Raw genomic sequence first — 14,377 nt, 5'->3', positions numbered from 1 at the left:
AAGACCCTGCTTTGGCCACATGAGAAGGAATGGTAGTTCTTCTGACTCAGTAGACACTGGGGGACCTCCAGAGCATGCAGGCATTGAAGGGGGCACTTGCCAACCCACAGAGGAAAGAGTCTTTTCCAAGTTTGTATTATTTTTTCCTAGGTGAGTACAGAGAAAGTTGGCAGAGCAGTATTGGGAAATGGCCTGTTCCAGGGAGGAAGGACATGATGACAGGTCCTACTTGGCAAATAGGGCAGGAGTTCTGGCAACATGCATTTGCATGGCCACCACATACTAAATATATATTTACAGCTGTATTGTAGAAAGATAAACCTAAACTACTAGTCAGATCACAGTGTGCTTGCTGCATTGCTCTTGCTGTGGTGATTATACTATCAGCCCAGTGGGAAAGAGGAAGATTTAATGAACCATTGGCCTGCTCCTAATCTAAAACTGGTCTCTATATTTTGTGGTGGTTTCATGTCCCCTAGGAGCAGAGTACTCTGCGAAACTGCTAACCATAATGGCAGAAAGAGAAGACTGTCAAACAGAATTTTACCAGTAGAATCAGAATGCTTATGGGAGTGTGGCCTCAACATCAGTAAAAAAAAAAACAAACCCAAACAAAAAACAAAAACAAAAACAAAAAACAAAAACAAAAAAAACCCCAACCCAAAACCAAAAACTGCACTTTTTTCAGTTCTCTCAGGATGTGGCTATAGAGAGGATAGTTTCTTTTTAAAGTTGAGCAATATCAAAAGGGATAAATCATTTTATCAGGTTAAAGCATTTATTAGGGTAAGGACAAATCAGGAAAGGATACACTGTGGTCTGGTTTGTGCTGACCAGAATTATGGACCAACACCCTATTGACTTTTACTGGTATTTGGGTGCTTATTCAAAGCCTATTGCTCCAAAAGCTTTTGTGGACAGATGTGCCAGACTGTTTCAAGGCTGGGAAATTAATTAAGACCACAAGAGTAGCCTCCCTAAGAGCCTGTCTGACAGAGAGAGCATTCCTTCCTCCATGGGAGGGGAGGGTGAAAAACCTGGTCACACATCAACCTTCCAGCGTACTGAAGCAAAGGACAAATGAGAAATACATTTCCTGGCTATTTAAGTTTCCTTAAACTTTTGTGTCCATGGGCACATGTTTACAGGATATCACTGAGAGAGAATGTGAGTCCTGTGGGCCCCACTTCCTGGGGGGTTGGCATGTGCAGGAACATGGCAAAGGAGCAGCACAACCCACCAGAATTTGCAATGTTTTGATCTGATTTCTGACACCCAAGCTGCTCTTGGGTTTGTGGATTGGTTAGATTTCATCGCACCTGTTCCTCTACTTCTTTTTTTTTATATGAATCACCTCTAAAGTCTCGTTGTGATTTTTTTCCACTGATGGGCATATTTGTCCACATCTGGCCAGCTCTGTAAGGGGAAGGGAGGAGCAGTACCAAATTCACTGGGCAATGTGCAATATATGATGGTGCAGTATTAAAAAAAAAAAAAAATTGAATTTTCCAGATGGAACAGATCTTCTAAAAGAGAGAGGGAATCAATTATGCCTATGAAAATCTTAATATTTAGTGTCACGAAAAGGTTGTCAGACCACCTAAATGCTATCTTAGACGTGACTCCTGTCTTAGTTTCTCTTGATGGTATTCAAGAAAATTTAAGTTACATAAATTCCATGAATTACCCAAAGTCCTGGATCTTCCTGTATTTACACAGGTGTAGAAACTATATGGCTTATCCTTGATTGCAAAATCATGATATTTCTACTGTACGGTGAAAAGCTGATCATTAAGCATGACTGAAATGTGACCAGTGACTGAAAGCTATCGTTTGACTGTTGTGCCAGATAGTGACCTACATGGAATTAATGCTTTTATTTTGATTTCACAGAGTTAATGAGATCTGTTTTTAAGTCAGTGCAAAATAATGAGTCCATGAAACTCACAGAAAAGCAGCCTGGAAAAGGATCTGGCACCCTGCATCCTAAATGGTCAGTGTGACACAAGGGCAACCTCTATGAAATATTAATTTGTATTAATAACTGACTAGAAGAACCAGCTTTGTAAGTCTATGCCTAGTTATTAAAAATATTTCACTAGGTTTGTGGGAGAACATTTAACTTTCCAAATTAAATTAACCAGTTTCTTGGTCAGTGAAGGATACACAGCGATATGGTACTCACAAAAAAGTCTGAAAAAGAACGGTATTGAGTATGGATTTGGTCACTCTTAACTCTAAATGTAGTATTTTTGAGTTGTTTTATAAGCATTTAAAAGACAGGACTTCTTAACAACGAGTTACCTTGAAATCCTAAAGAGACACTTATTCAAATCACAGCTGGTGAACTCAGGCCAACTGTTATTTTGTAAGAAATGGCAAAGAAAATGAATGTAATTAGGCTATTGTTTCATCGTCTTTCAACATTTCCAAAGTGCTTTCAAGCAATGCTAAGGTTAGTCATGAAGAGGGAGACCTGTTCTTGCAGAAAGGCTGTTGTTTTAAGACATTTGTAAAGCACTCTGTTTTGCCTCCTAGAACCGATCCAGGTACCTCCTCAGAAGGGTCTGCCTCCTCACTGAATCCACTTCATATGAACATCTCCATTCTCTCCACAGAGCAGACCTTCCTCTGCCATTTCAAAACCTTGGTCTTCTCTGCTTTCCAACAGCCAAGACCTACCACCTCCAGCCTGGGCTATCCCAGAGTTCTCAACCTAAATAATACTCAGGCCAGCCATTCCTTTGGGTCAGACATTGCTGTGTGAAGAACTGCTAGGTACAAAGCTGTTCGTAAGCTGGGGTCTATTCAGGTAACTTCCTTTAAACTTCTGTCCATGACGGCATCTCCAAGGCCCTTAACATTGTATGGATGAATTCCTCACAGAACTTTACGGCCTTTACTCATGTGATAGCCTTGTAAGGTGGTTAAGCAAAAAAACCCATTTCAAAGACAGAGAGGTGAGGCAATCTGAAATTTAACTGTCCTGTCAAAAATCTGTGTCCGAGCTGGGGTAAGAAATGATGTGCAACTTCATGAGTCCAAGGCTGTGGGTTCAGTCCCCGTATGGGCCATTTTCTTAAGAGTTAGACTTGATCCTTGTGGGTCCCTCCCAGCTCAGGTTATTCTGTGAATCTGAGTTCTGGTTCAGTGCCCTACCCATGAGGTCTGTTTGATGTAAGCAGAAAGAGGTCTGACCTCACTCTGTATCAGTGAAAACATTATAGTTGAAAAAACAGTAGACACATTCCCATAGGAGGAATTATCTTCAGAGTCCCTTGACCTACTGCAGATTTTCTTTTCCTTTTTTAAAGTTCTCTAAACCTTCAAGTCCAAAGTCCTTCATCTTAGTAACCTAAGGTACACCTATATCTTTCAAGATAAATAGTTTATAGACATAAAAGCTATTGGGACACCTCTTAACAACACTTCATTGCTTGTACATTTGATATTTTGGCAGTACACTTTCAAGATCTAAAAATACAGAGTGATGTGCAGAGACATACAGTGCAAATTTACAAAGCTGTGCTGTCCTAGAAACACCAACAGCTGAAAACGTTCTGACCTAGCCTGAACACCAGATGTGCCTTCCACAGATGCAGTCAGACCCTTGCTTTCCCTCTGTTTTCCCGTAGGAAAATACGTTAGGCAGACACGAGGGTAGATTTGGCCTGACACAGCTGGACAGACATGACAGAGAATGTGAACTTACAAAGTGAATTTCAAGAGTATCCATGCTTTTACCTCGTTCCCATTGAGTTTGCATAGGACCAGACTGCAGCAACTGACCTTAACTGTAGGTGAAAATACTTGGATGTTCTCCCTCACAGAAGTTTTGCAGTTGTTTTAACTATTGTAGTTGTTTTGCACCAGTGAACTCCTCGGAATAAAATCAGGTATGGATTCAAATCCATGATGGGGTGCTTAACTCCTTGTGACATGAGGAGACACAAAGGTGAGGTGGAAATTTTAATGCCAATATTCTTAAAAACTCCTGCTCTCCTTTACTTATGCCTTCAATTGATAAAACTACAAAAATGGAGTGTTAATCCTATTCAGCAGCAACGGAGTATGTAGCAAATCCATTTTTAAAAGGCCCCTATCCAGCCAAGTCTATGAAGGAAAAGCCTGAAGACAGAACCAGTGAGTCAACGATGGACAAAAACAGAAACCTAAACTCTCACAGTAAAATGAAAAAATCTGATTATTTTGAAGTCAGTCTTTCAGAGGATGCAATGCTTCTTTTTGTATGTTTGGGCTTTAGGACTATCGTAACATTACCGAGCACCACCCAAGCTGAACTCCTTTCTTCTCTATATTGTTTGCATTTCTCTGGAAAAAAAACCTAAAAAAACCCAGAGTGGCTAGAATTTTCTCACATTTTCCTTTAAGAAAAGTAATTTTGGGCACAGATGTGAAAAAATGTTACCAAGTTTTCTCTGGTGCCAATTAACTATGGTAACTATTTACATGCTCATTCTATATCTAGTAATTTTAGTGTAAAATTGTAAAAACAAAGAAGGAGCCTTGTGCCACCATATTTTACCCCTTGTTAACTGTGTTTAGACAATCATGTGTTCAGTTACTATAATTCAGTTGCAGCAGATAATTGAAAGCACAGGAACAACTCCCTCATGCCTGCGTCCTCCAAGGCCTAGCCTATAGATAAAATTATTTGGGATTATTTATTTATTTATTCTCCTTTATTTGGGATTATTTATTTTCTGACAACATGCCAGAAAAAGAAAAAAATACGGAATAAGCACCTTGGTTCCATGATATGCTTTTTTCTTACGATAACTGAACACCTTTAAAAGCACTTTTTCAAAAATTAACGTAACAGTCATTTAAGAGCACTTATGTTAATCTCATTCTTTAAAAAGAACACAAAACTCATCTCCTTCAGCCCATATGTCTGAAAGGCTGCAAGGTATCTATAAAATGACTAAACTATTGTAATTAAGAGCACAATTTTCACAAATGTTTCAGTCTAGAAAATGTCTTTAACTTCCTAAACTGCCTGAAAGCTTGTAATGACTAATGCCTTTGTTCTCACTTGTAATTTTACCTCTCCAGCTGAGAGAGGAGAAGAAATGCACTATTTGAAAATGTTCACTTTCTTTGGGGAGGTGAATGTGATTACTAGCAATGGGCATTCTCTGTTGCTCTCCTCTGCTCTAAGTTCCTGTATCCATGCATCCCACAGTGAGCTCCAGCCCTCTCCTGCTGGAGCTATCCTATCATTCCACCGATCCCACAAGCAGGTACTGTCTCCTGTGCCTTGCTGCCCAGCCCTCTGTGCTGCTCTGGCTGGCTCCATGGCCATGCCATTTGCCTGGACACATGAATGATGCAGCTAAATAGTCTCTCCTCCACTTCTTAATGACATGATTTTATTGCTCTCATTCATAGTGGGGAAAAAGAAGACCAGGAAAGGTAGGAGCCTTTCCAGCCAGCCTTGGCACTAGAGTTCAAAATGTGGCTCTGAGCAGCTGTTCTGCTCTAAGAAGCCACTGAAAAGGAATTTAAGACAGCGGTTGGCATCTCTGCTGGATCTTGTTTCAAATGCGGCCCTTTACAGGGTGACAGAAAATCCCAGGACTGACTCAAAAGCTTGGAAGTACACAGGCCACAGTTGAGAATGCAGCAGGAACTGTAGCAATGCTGTGTTAGGTACATTAGGTTTATTACAAACTGTATAATCCACTGCTCTGAGTAACAGACATGGGTCCCTCCAAAATGTATACAAATGCAAGGGCATGAGAACACCAAGAATTTAACAAGCCCCAGCAGTAAAACCCTCCTTCTGATGTTTTGCTGCTCCTCAGCCTCTCCCCCTGATGGTTTCCTTACTGGGAAGGAGAACAAATTGATCTTGCAGTTCATCCACACAATCCTTCTTAACAGGACTTGAAGGTGAAGGATACTCATTCAGGGTGATGTCCAAGCCACAGCAATGTTAAAAAAAAAAAAGTAGGAATAGGGGAAGATAAGGAATAACAACTTTTTTTCAGTATGGTGCTTGCTTATCCTAAAATCTGCTGGTTAGCAGTACTGGAAGTGTTTTATAATGAGGTTCTCTGGCTCTCAGGACCATGTGTGTGAGCACAACTTGAGCTGATCTTTGGAGTTATTATCAATCCTTTTGGCAGAAAACTTCTTGCTGCATAAACTCATTCATTCTTTGAGGTTCGGGCTCAGTCCTATCAAAATCCCAAAGCAAATTTGAGAGAATTCCCCTTTCACTTTTAAAAAAGACCCCTACCACTGCACCAAGCACACAAGCCTTGTTTTTCAGACCTGTCTACTGCACTGATTCAGATGCCTTCCTAGAAAGCTTTTCACTGCAGATCATTTGAGTTTTCAGTTGGGATCAAAACGTGAAGTCAGGCCAGCTCAGACTGCCTTAGAAATTGTGCAAATATTTTACATGGCTCCAAGAAATAATACATCGTTTGTACAGCTTTACAGACCCATAAGCATATGCATGCATGCATGCCTGGGTGGTGTTAGGATCCCACGTGATAAATTTTAGGGAAGGTAATGAAGTCTAATGTGATGGCTCGCTCTGTGGTTTCCAAGTGAGGGCAGATACTGTGCATCTTGCATCAGCCTTTTTTTTCTTCCTGGCAATAAATCCCTCAGTGTGGGGCCACTCCCTTCAGCCCTTCCCTCTTGTTGGCAGAGTTCTTAGTCATAACTCACCTGGCTCCCCAAACCATTACTTTGTCCTTTTTATTGACAAAACTGTAAGGAAAGTCAGACCTAACTTATTTCTTTCCCTCCCTAGGGACCTCATTAAGCACACCCAAACAGTGACATCTCTGCAGGGCTCCCGATCAATGGACACTGTCATCTGGAGAGTTTAATCACATTAACACCACAGCAGAGGAAAATCCATCTGATTCTCCCTTGCTAAAGTGGCAACCTCAACAATTCTGCCAGTTGCTGCAACTACTACTCGTAAGGCTTATTTGTATGTGCGGATAAAAGTCAATCTACCACAGGTACTGCTTTCCAGCCTCTCCTCACGGTGCCTGAATAAATGTAGTTTAATTCTCCAGATCTGCTTTCCTTATGACTGGGAAAAGCTATACTCAGACAATCCCGAGGGCAGAGCACAAAAAGAAATAATCACTAAGTGAGGCTTTGTGAGCTGGTGGAAGAACTTGCGCTGCTTAAAAAACACAGTAGAAAAAAAATAATGCTGGGTTTAATTCCCTACCAGTAGTCTGTGCAACAGAAGGGAAGATAACTGGTGAAAGTGAAAAGAGTTACGCTTGCATGGAGAGCCTTACCCAGAGCACTCAGCAGCTATGCAAGGCCCACTGGGTTTTGGCAGAGATAAGCAGGGAGCAATGGTCAGGCTGAAGGGCAGCTGCACTCAATCATCACCCGAGGAACACCAGAGGGACACTCTTGTACCCACGCACTGCTGGAAATCACATAACTGTTTTCTTACAGAGAATGAAAAATAATTTTCCAGCTCTGCCCACACATCCCTGTACCACCTCTGACTTCCAAATAGCCAGTTACAAGCTAATCAATAGTAATTACCTATCACCTGGTTTCACAGGCTCTTCAGTGTGCTGCTATTGCTTCCTGGTCATCTGGCACATGGAGGGAACAGTATTTCTTGATGAAAGCTGTTACTTCTCCAGCAATACCATCACTAAATAATAACTGGACTTTGTTGAAATTCCCTGGCAACCTGTGAAGGCTGCATACTCAATGAGATATTTTTCTTTCAAGAAGTATTTCCTAGTTCTTGGATATTTATTTCAACAAGTTTGGACTGTGGCTCAACTATAAAAAGAAAATAAAAATCAATTTTCAACTTAAGCCTTGTGTTTGGTGCAAAATCTCATAGGAATTAAGGAATCCATCTGAGGATTTCTAAAGTAGCCCATGAGGATTCATAAGCACAGTGTGCCTCTTAAGCAATCCTTAATGAATTCATCAGGGGCATTTGCACTTGTTCCTGTGTTGTTATTGAAATTATTCTCAGCATCCAACATCATCTCAAGGCAATCTTCAAGTAAGTACAGAATTGCAGTGATTTAAATGAAATCCAAAAAAGTGGCATTATCTAGTTCTGCAGGATAAATTAAAGATATTTACAGGATCAAAAGTATCAAGTTGGCAGAGTAACTGTCATGTACAGCACTGAAATGTATGTACTCAGGAGTTCGAAATTATCCTATGCAAATAAAGTCAAACAGTAATAAAGTAAAAGATTTAGCAAAGAATCAAGCCAACGAAAGAAGCCAGCCATCAGTAAAGCTGTAAAACTAGGAGATAACAAAGTAAGAAAAATCTAAGTTACAGGGAAACACTAGCATTTGACAGAATAAAGGAGGCTTAAAGAAACTGGAAGTTATAATACAACTGTAATGAGCTGCTCAGATCCATAAATTTAATACCAATTGCTGGCCTGGAGCCAGTGATCTTCTTTTTCATTTTGTCCTCAGTGGGGTGATACTCCTGCAAGCACCTAGAGAAGGTCACATCTCAGGTACTTGCCCACAGTTGGCAAATAATTTATTTTTCCTCTTTAATTCAACAACCTAGGGGGAGGATGCTGAAGGATACGGGCACAAGGAGAGACGTTTGTTTAGAAGAAGCTGAACTTGTGACAGAAGAGTGACTCGACACCCGCAGGCAGCCCAGCCCTGCGTGTGAGCACGGCCGGGTCTGGCAGTGTTTATTGACAGCTCGTCCGCAGACAGAGCCTTGGGTTTGACAGGTCATGCAAGTTAACACCTCTCAGGGTTGTGTTCCCGCTGTCTCCAGCAAGCACAAGCTGTCGGGGCTTACTCAGAAGAAAAGACATGGGGACACCAGTTCCCCAGCGATTTCTGCACGGAGAAGGCCCTTTTACCATGCTCACAATCCAAGTTTGAGGCTGGGTAAAATACTGAAGTGCCACATGGGCAGAGAAGGGAGGTTTGATTGATTCCTTTAAAATCAATTATATACGTTCTCTCTAGTACAGTTCCCTGCTTAAGCCACCAGACAGATGGTCTTTATTCCTCAAATGCACACTTCAGTCTGATCCCTGTACAAAACTGAGAGGCAAAGTTTCACTCTCAGGGGCTTTGCTTTGGGTATTGTTCATGCTGGGTGGTGGGTGACCTGTGAGGGCTCCCATGGGCTGGGACAGGGTGAGCTCACAAGAAAGGTGTAATTCAAGGTGACACAATGAGTGTCAACACACTCATTGACTGTGAGAGAGCGAAAGGAACAAGGGCAAAATAAGCACAACCAAAGCTTTTCAAATGATACACTGAATTAACTTTGATAAGATGTTCATTTTCCAGCAATAAAGACAAGCAAACTAAGTCAGAGAAAAAGAAAAGGTTTTAAAGGAAGAAGGCCCAGCTTAAGCACTAAGAAAAGAGATTTTCACAATAGTTTTTAGAAAGTCCTCTCCATATCTCCTGTAAAGTAGAATCAGACAGGCCTCACAGTGACTCTTTGGTTTATTTTTAATTAGGCCAGAGTAGGTAAAAACAGTAAAATCAGTTTACGTTCAAAATTACTTTGAGGGACACAGAAGTCCACAGTGGAGTGAACAAAGGGGTGAGATTTTAGAAGCCGGGCACAGCATTTTGTCACATGGCATCAGTTACAAATCTGGGAATAAGGATAGTTAGAATAAATAAGGCAGATATTGGAGATACATCTTCTTAGTCTGTATATTTTCATTACCTCTACACCATTTTTTTAATGCCAGCTAGATTTTGTTTTGCACTGTGTGAATTCACTGCACACAACACTGTTTGTATTTTCCTACTGGAATTACAGTAACTTACAGAAAAGAAACTTTTCTTCTTAAACTGTTAAATTTCATCCAATGGATTTTTGTCTTCTCTCCAATCATTCTGAATTTCTACTGTTCACCCAACATTCAACTTCATCTCCAAAATGGTAATTTAAAGGATGTTTCTTTATCTGTTACGTAAGAAAATCAGGTAAGTATGTAAAGATGAACATGGTCCTAGAGAAATAAATTGTTAAGCAGGTGTATATTAAACCTTTTACTGGTTTGGGTTCTGAGAAATGTCCTGAGAATATGCATTAATGCTTTACAAATACAGGGAATATTTCACTTTGAATTAATTTCCTTTTACGTTTATAAGTGAGAAGATTATTAACTCACCTTAAATGCTGCTTATTAATTTTACTATTAGTAGGCAAACATTCCTCTTTTCAGTAATTATTTTTCTCTTTGAATGTACTGTCAGGACCCTGTAAAATTTCAGTGTATTTTATGATTTTGATGGGTTGCTCAGCAACACATGAAATTAAGTTGTGTTTAAATCTCCATGGCAAGTATCCGTCAATAGCAGTTCTTATGATGGGACATAAATCTCAATCATCTTTCATCGATTTTCCTACTTACATGCATGATAACTAAAATGTATTTCAGAGTCACAAATCCAAGCAACTGAAATCTTTTCTTTAAACATACGTTTTGGTTTTTTCTGTTTAATTCAGCTCAGAACTGAGCTCTTCACATGAAGGCATGTCTCAGACTACCTTCTCAGGAGCTCTCTGCGGGTGCAAACCCCTCTACACGTGCTACTGTGCTTCCAGTAGTAAATCAGTCAACACCAGCACCGTAAAGGCGAAGTGAGTCACCTTCCTTTAGTGTGTCTTTTTGGGTTTGTCTTTCAAACATAAGACCTGCTGTTGTGGGAATTACTTTGCTTTTGAGGCTGTGGTTAGCTTTGTGGCAAGCAGCTAGCAACCTTTTAGCTACATTTAATACTATTTCTACTGCTTAGAGAAAGTGCTTACCAGGAAGAAAGATATCTGGAAATCCTGTTCTGACAGCTACTAAGTTCCACCACTGCTACAAAGCATAGCTGGATTTGGATTAGAATCTAAGTGATCTCAGGAGATGATAAGAGCATGACAGTGGTGTGGCTTGGCTAGATTAAGAGGTGTTTTTCCTCTCACTGCACCCACCAGCCACAGTTAAGCTTAGCCTCTGCCTACAAATGACTGCATCATGTTAGACATTTTAGTTTCTTTGCCTCCTGCATTGATGTGACAGTACTCCCTAGAAAAGACAACCTTTTACTACTATTAGTTAGAGCCCTGACCCTGAAACTTCTGTTGTCAGCCCCTTAAGGATGCACAGGAAAATGGTGCCATGCTGCTGTCCTCCGTGAAGACGAGGTGATCAAACACGTTCAAGCTCCTTAAAAGAAAAGCTACCCGTACACAGGCTCTGTGGCCTATAGACTCCATGTAAAACATTCAATGAATGGCCCCAACTTTATGTTCAAAGTGTCACAAATATAAAACTGACAATGCAGGTTTGATGAGTTTTGCAGATTTTTAACCCCAAGAAGTATTCAGAAACACAGAAAGACCTTTTGCATAGCTTCCTAACAGCAGGTTCCTGTTACCACAGAGCAATGTGGGACTGCTCCTCCACAACTTCAGTACACAAGCAGGCTGGGTAAACACACTTAATTAAAGTGTAGAAAACAAAACAAAACGGAACAGAACAAATCTTCACTGACTGAAACAAGTCAACAAACCTGCTAGGGGACCAAAAAACCAAACCAGCCCAGCAACCCCAGTATCTCAAACTAATTTCTCAGTAAAAGATTTCAGGAGATGATGTTTTCACAGTGGTTTCCAAGTGAAAAGCATGATTTACGGTCTTTGCTCCTACTGAAGTTTTCAGTGACAAAATGTTCAAAACTAGTCAATGCTTTCAAAGGGAAATAAAGCTGCTTTTTTTCTCAGAAAACATGCTGGCTGCCAGTGTTGACACAAGACTCACTCTTGGCTCTTGACCCGGCTCCTGAATGCTCAGCAAGCTCAGCAGGGTGGTGTAATTGTTTTGTTCACTTATAAGCGTGGCAAGTTTCCTACTGTAGCAGCTACCACATTTAAATGATCTTGGCAAGTGCCAAGGCATACAGGATACATTCCGAAGAAGGACGATGTGATTGCCTGGCAGGCAATTTCCTTTTCTTTTAAAGCCCAAAACATATCTTTTCAGCCTCTGCTAAGTGTTACTATTTCTGAGGATATTTGAAGCAGGTAAAAAGGTAGGAGCGCTAAAAGGCAGATAAACAAGGAGTCCAGAAAAAAGCCTCACACTGACCTGAGGCAGAATACTGAGGACTCTCCAGGCAGATTCTTATTCCTCAGTACAACCACTCATGGAAGACAAATAAATTACTTAGAATTTCTGTAAGGTATTGTAAAAGTCAGAGCATTTTAGCATCCCAGAAAGCCAAAGAGGAAGTCTTTTGAAATTTAAGAAGCATCTTCCTGGATCCATAGTAAGTCTACAGTCCTCTAAATGAACCTGAATTGACCTTTGGAGGAAGCTGGAATGCCTTTCAGACCAAGCAAATATAAACGCAACACCAAGTTATGACAGGAGCCAGGAAAAAATCGAATCCAAGTTACTTGAAAAGTTTACAGCATTTCAAGTGCTGCTTGCTGAGACAGTCAGTAAGACTGTGACCAATGGCGCCAGAAAGGACACTGCCGCTGAAATGAAGCACCAGGTAATGGATGTTCCAATGAACACTTCTGTAAGTCTTAGACATTTTAATGAATTCTTTGTCACTTCTCCGGTTTTCAGGCAAGAAGTCAAGGGGTTTTGTATGGGATTGCATGCTGTTATGGAAGCTACAAAGGTTTCATGCACTGTCTCACTGCAAACATTTGGGGTTGGTTTTCCCCCTTCCCTATTTCGCTCTTCTGCACACTACTCAGCACCTCAGAAGAGCAAAGCATAGTCATATAATTTTCATAATCAACTGATGCCCACGGCAAATCCAGCAGGTTAAATGCACAGTGCTTCTGTGCAGGCCAAACACCTCACACACCCCCTCCTCTCTGCTGTCTCTTTTCCTAAAATACAGAGGAAAGGGTGAGTTCTGCAGTGCTTGGGGAACCCTTGCCCCTGAATAGTGTTATTTGAGCTGATGGAGCAAGCAGACGGAGTTGTGAATGTCTCCCTTAACTGTACCCTTCTGGCCAATGCTTCTCATCTGCAAAAGCTAAGCTCTCCTCGAGTGCCTGCCCTGAGGTAGTTTCTGTGGCAGATCCATCCTGGCAGCTTGTAGCTTCAAAACATGAAGTCCACATTTTTTTATCACCCAGCATCACTCAGCATCTCATGCTGGCCAGGAGTTAGCTATTTAATATGATTATGATGGGAAACTCCAAGTTTCCTTGGAAACTTCCAGTACTTCAGCAAGTAATGAAACTGTTGATTTCAAAGTCCATCTAGGATGCGTGGTGTAATTTCAAGCTATTCATTGATCACTTGTGATTTTGGGAGGAAATTAGCCACTGAAATTGCTTTAAAACCCCACACTGTGAGTGTCAGCCACATCTCAAAATAATTTGATTTTTAAATTTGCCCTAGACATCTTATGTAAAAGAAGTTCCAAAATCAATGCTTCCCCACCTCAGATTGAGAATTAACCTACAAATGCTTTGTGTAAGCCAGCTAGTTCCTAGTGTCCACATTCAATAAGAAAGTACAATCAGAACTGTGATCCTGCTGGCTACAAACAACTTTACAGACTTATCCAAAAACAAAATTCCATCTAGGAACCCATTCAACAGCTGCTGAGATTCAGCCGTTTCTGGAACAAACAAAGACAATTGCTTACAGGACCTTAAAGCAAAATGATGTTAGACACACAGCCATAAATACAGCACCAAGTGCAATGAAATGAAAATTACAAATTTCCACAATGTTGGAACTTAGTCTCAAAGTCATCCAGACCACTAAAAGTTTTGTCTGCTCAGAGATATTCTTTGATGTGCTGACGAACTATTAAAAACCAAGCCAAAGTTAAATTCTTTTGTTAGCATGTCCTAGCTATTAGAAATACAATTTATTTTCCCCTGCCAGAGTTTTGGAAAGTTTCAAGGTGATACAATTTTGGAGAACAAAAGGAAAAGCCATGAAAAAAGCCAAACTTCTCCATTCCTGCTTTATTTCATTCTGTAGAATATCTTGGCAAAAACTATTTCCATCCTGTGAAAAGTAATACACCATTCACACCCGCTCAGTAAAGCAAACTGTGCGTAAAACTAAAGTGTTTTATGTAGTTGTGAAGTAATATAATCAGTAATTATTATATTGATATTAGAAAGATAGAAGTAGCAGTGTTTGATAGCAGTTTGTGGATGGTCTATATGTTGTTCAGACTTACAGTCCCAATAGTTCCTGATACGAAGGACAGTCCTCAGGTCTTCTGCGCACTATTACTAGTAATTTGTTTCAGAAGTCATGTGTTTGTAAGGGCTACTTTTATAAGCATTTGTTTATTCATTCATTTATCTTCAGCCTCATTAAGAATTAGCAAATTAAGCATATAAA

The 14,377-nt window shown here is 40.5% G+C and overlaps 1 protein-coding gene across 1 annotated transcript in view; it reads right to left on the bottom strand.

The window, feature by feature from the left end:
* Positions 1-14,377, bottom strand: part of ELOVL6 (ELOVL fatty acid elongase 6) — a 79,656-nt gene that overhangs the window by 14,132 nt on the left and 51,147 nt on the right. The gene's annotated exons all lie outside the window — the stretch shown is intronic.

The sequence above is a fragment of the Chamaea fasciata genome, unplaced genomic scaffold (genome assembly GCF_029207755.1).
Source record: "Chamaea fasciata isolate MVZ Bird 193981 ecotype frontalis unplaced genomic scaffold, bChaFas1.0.hap1 SCAF_6, whole genome shotgun sequence".
Classification (NCBI taxonomy): domain Eukaryota; kingdom Metazoa; phylum Chordata; class Aves; order Passeriformes; family Sylviidae; genus Chamaea; species Chamaea fasciata.
Note: the sequence above shows the minus strand (reverse complement) of the source record. Positions and strands in the feature narration are given on the sequence as shown.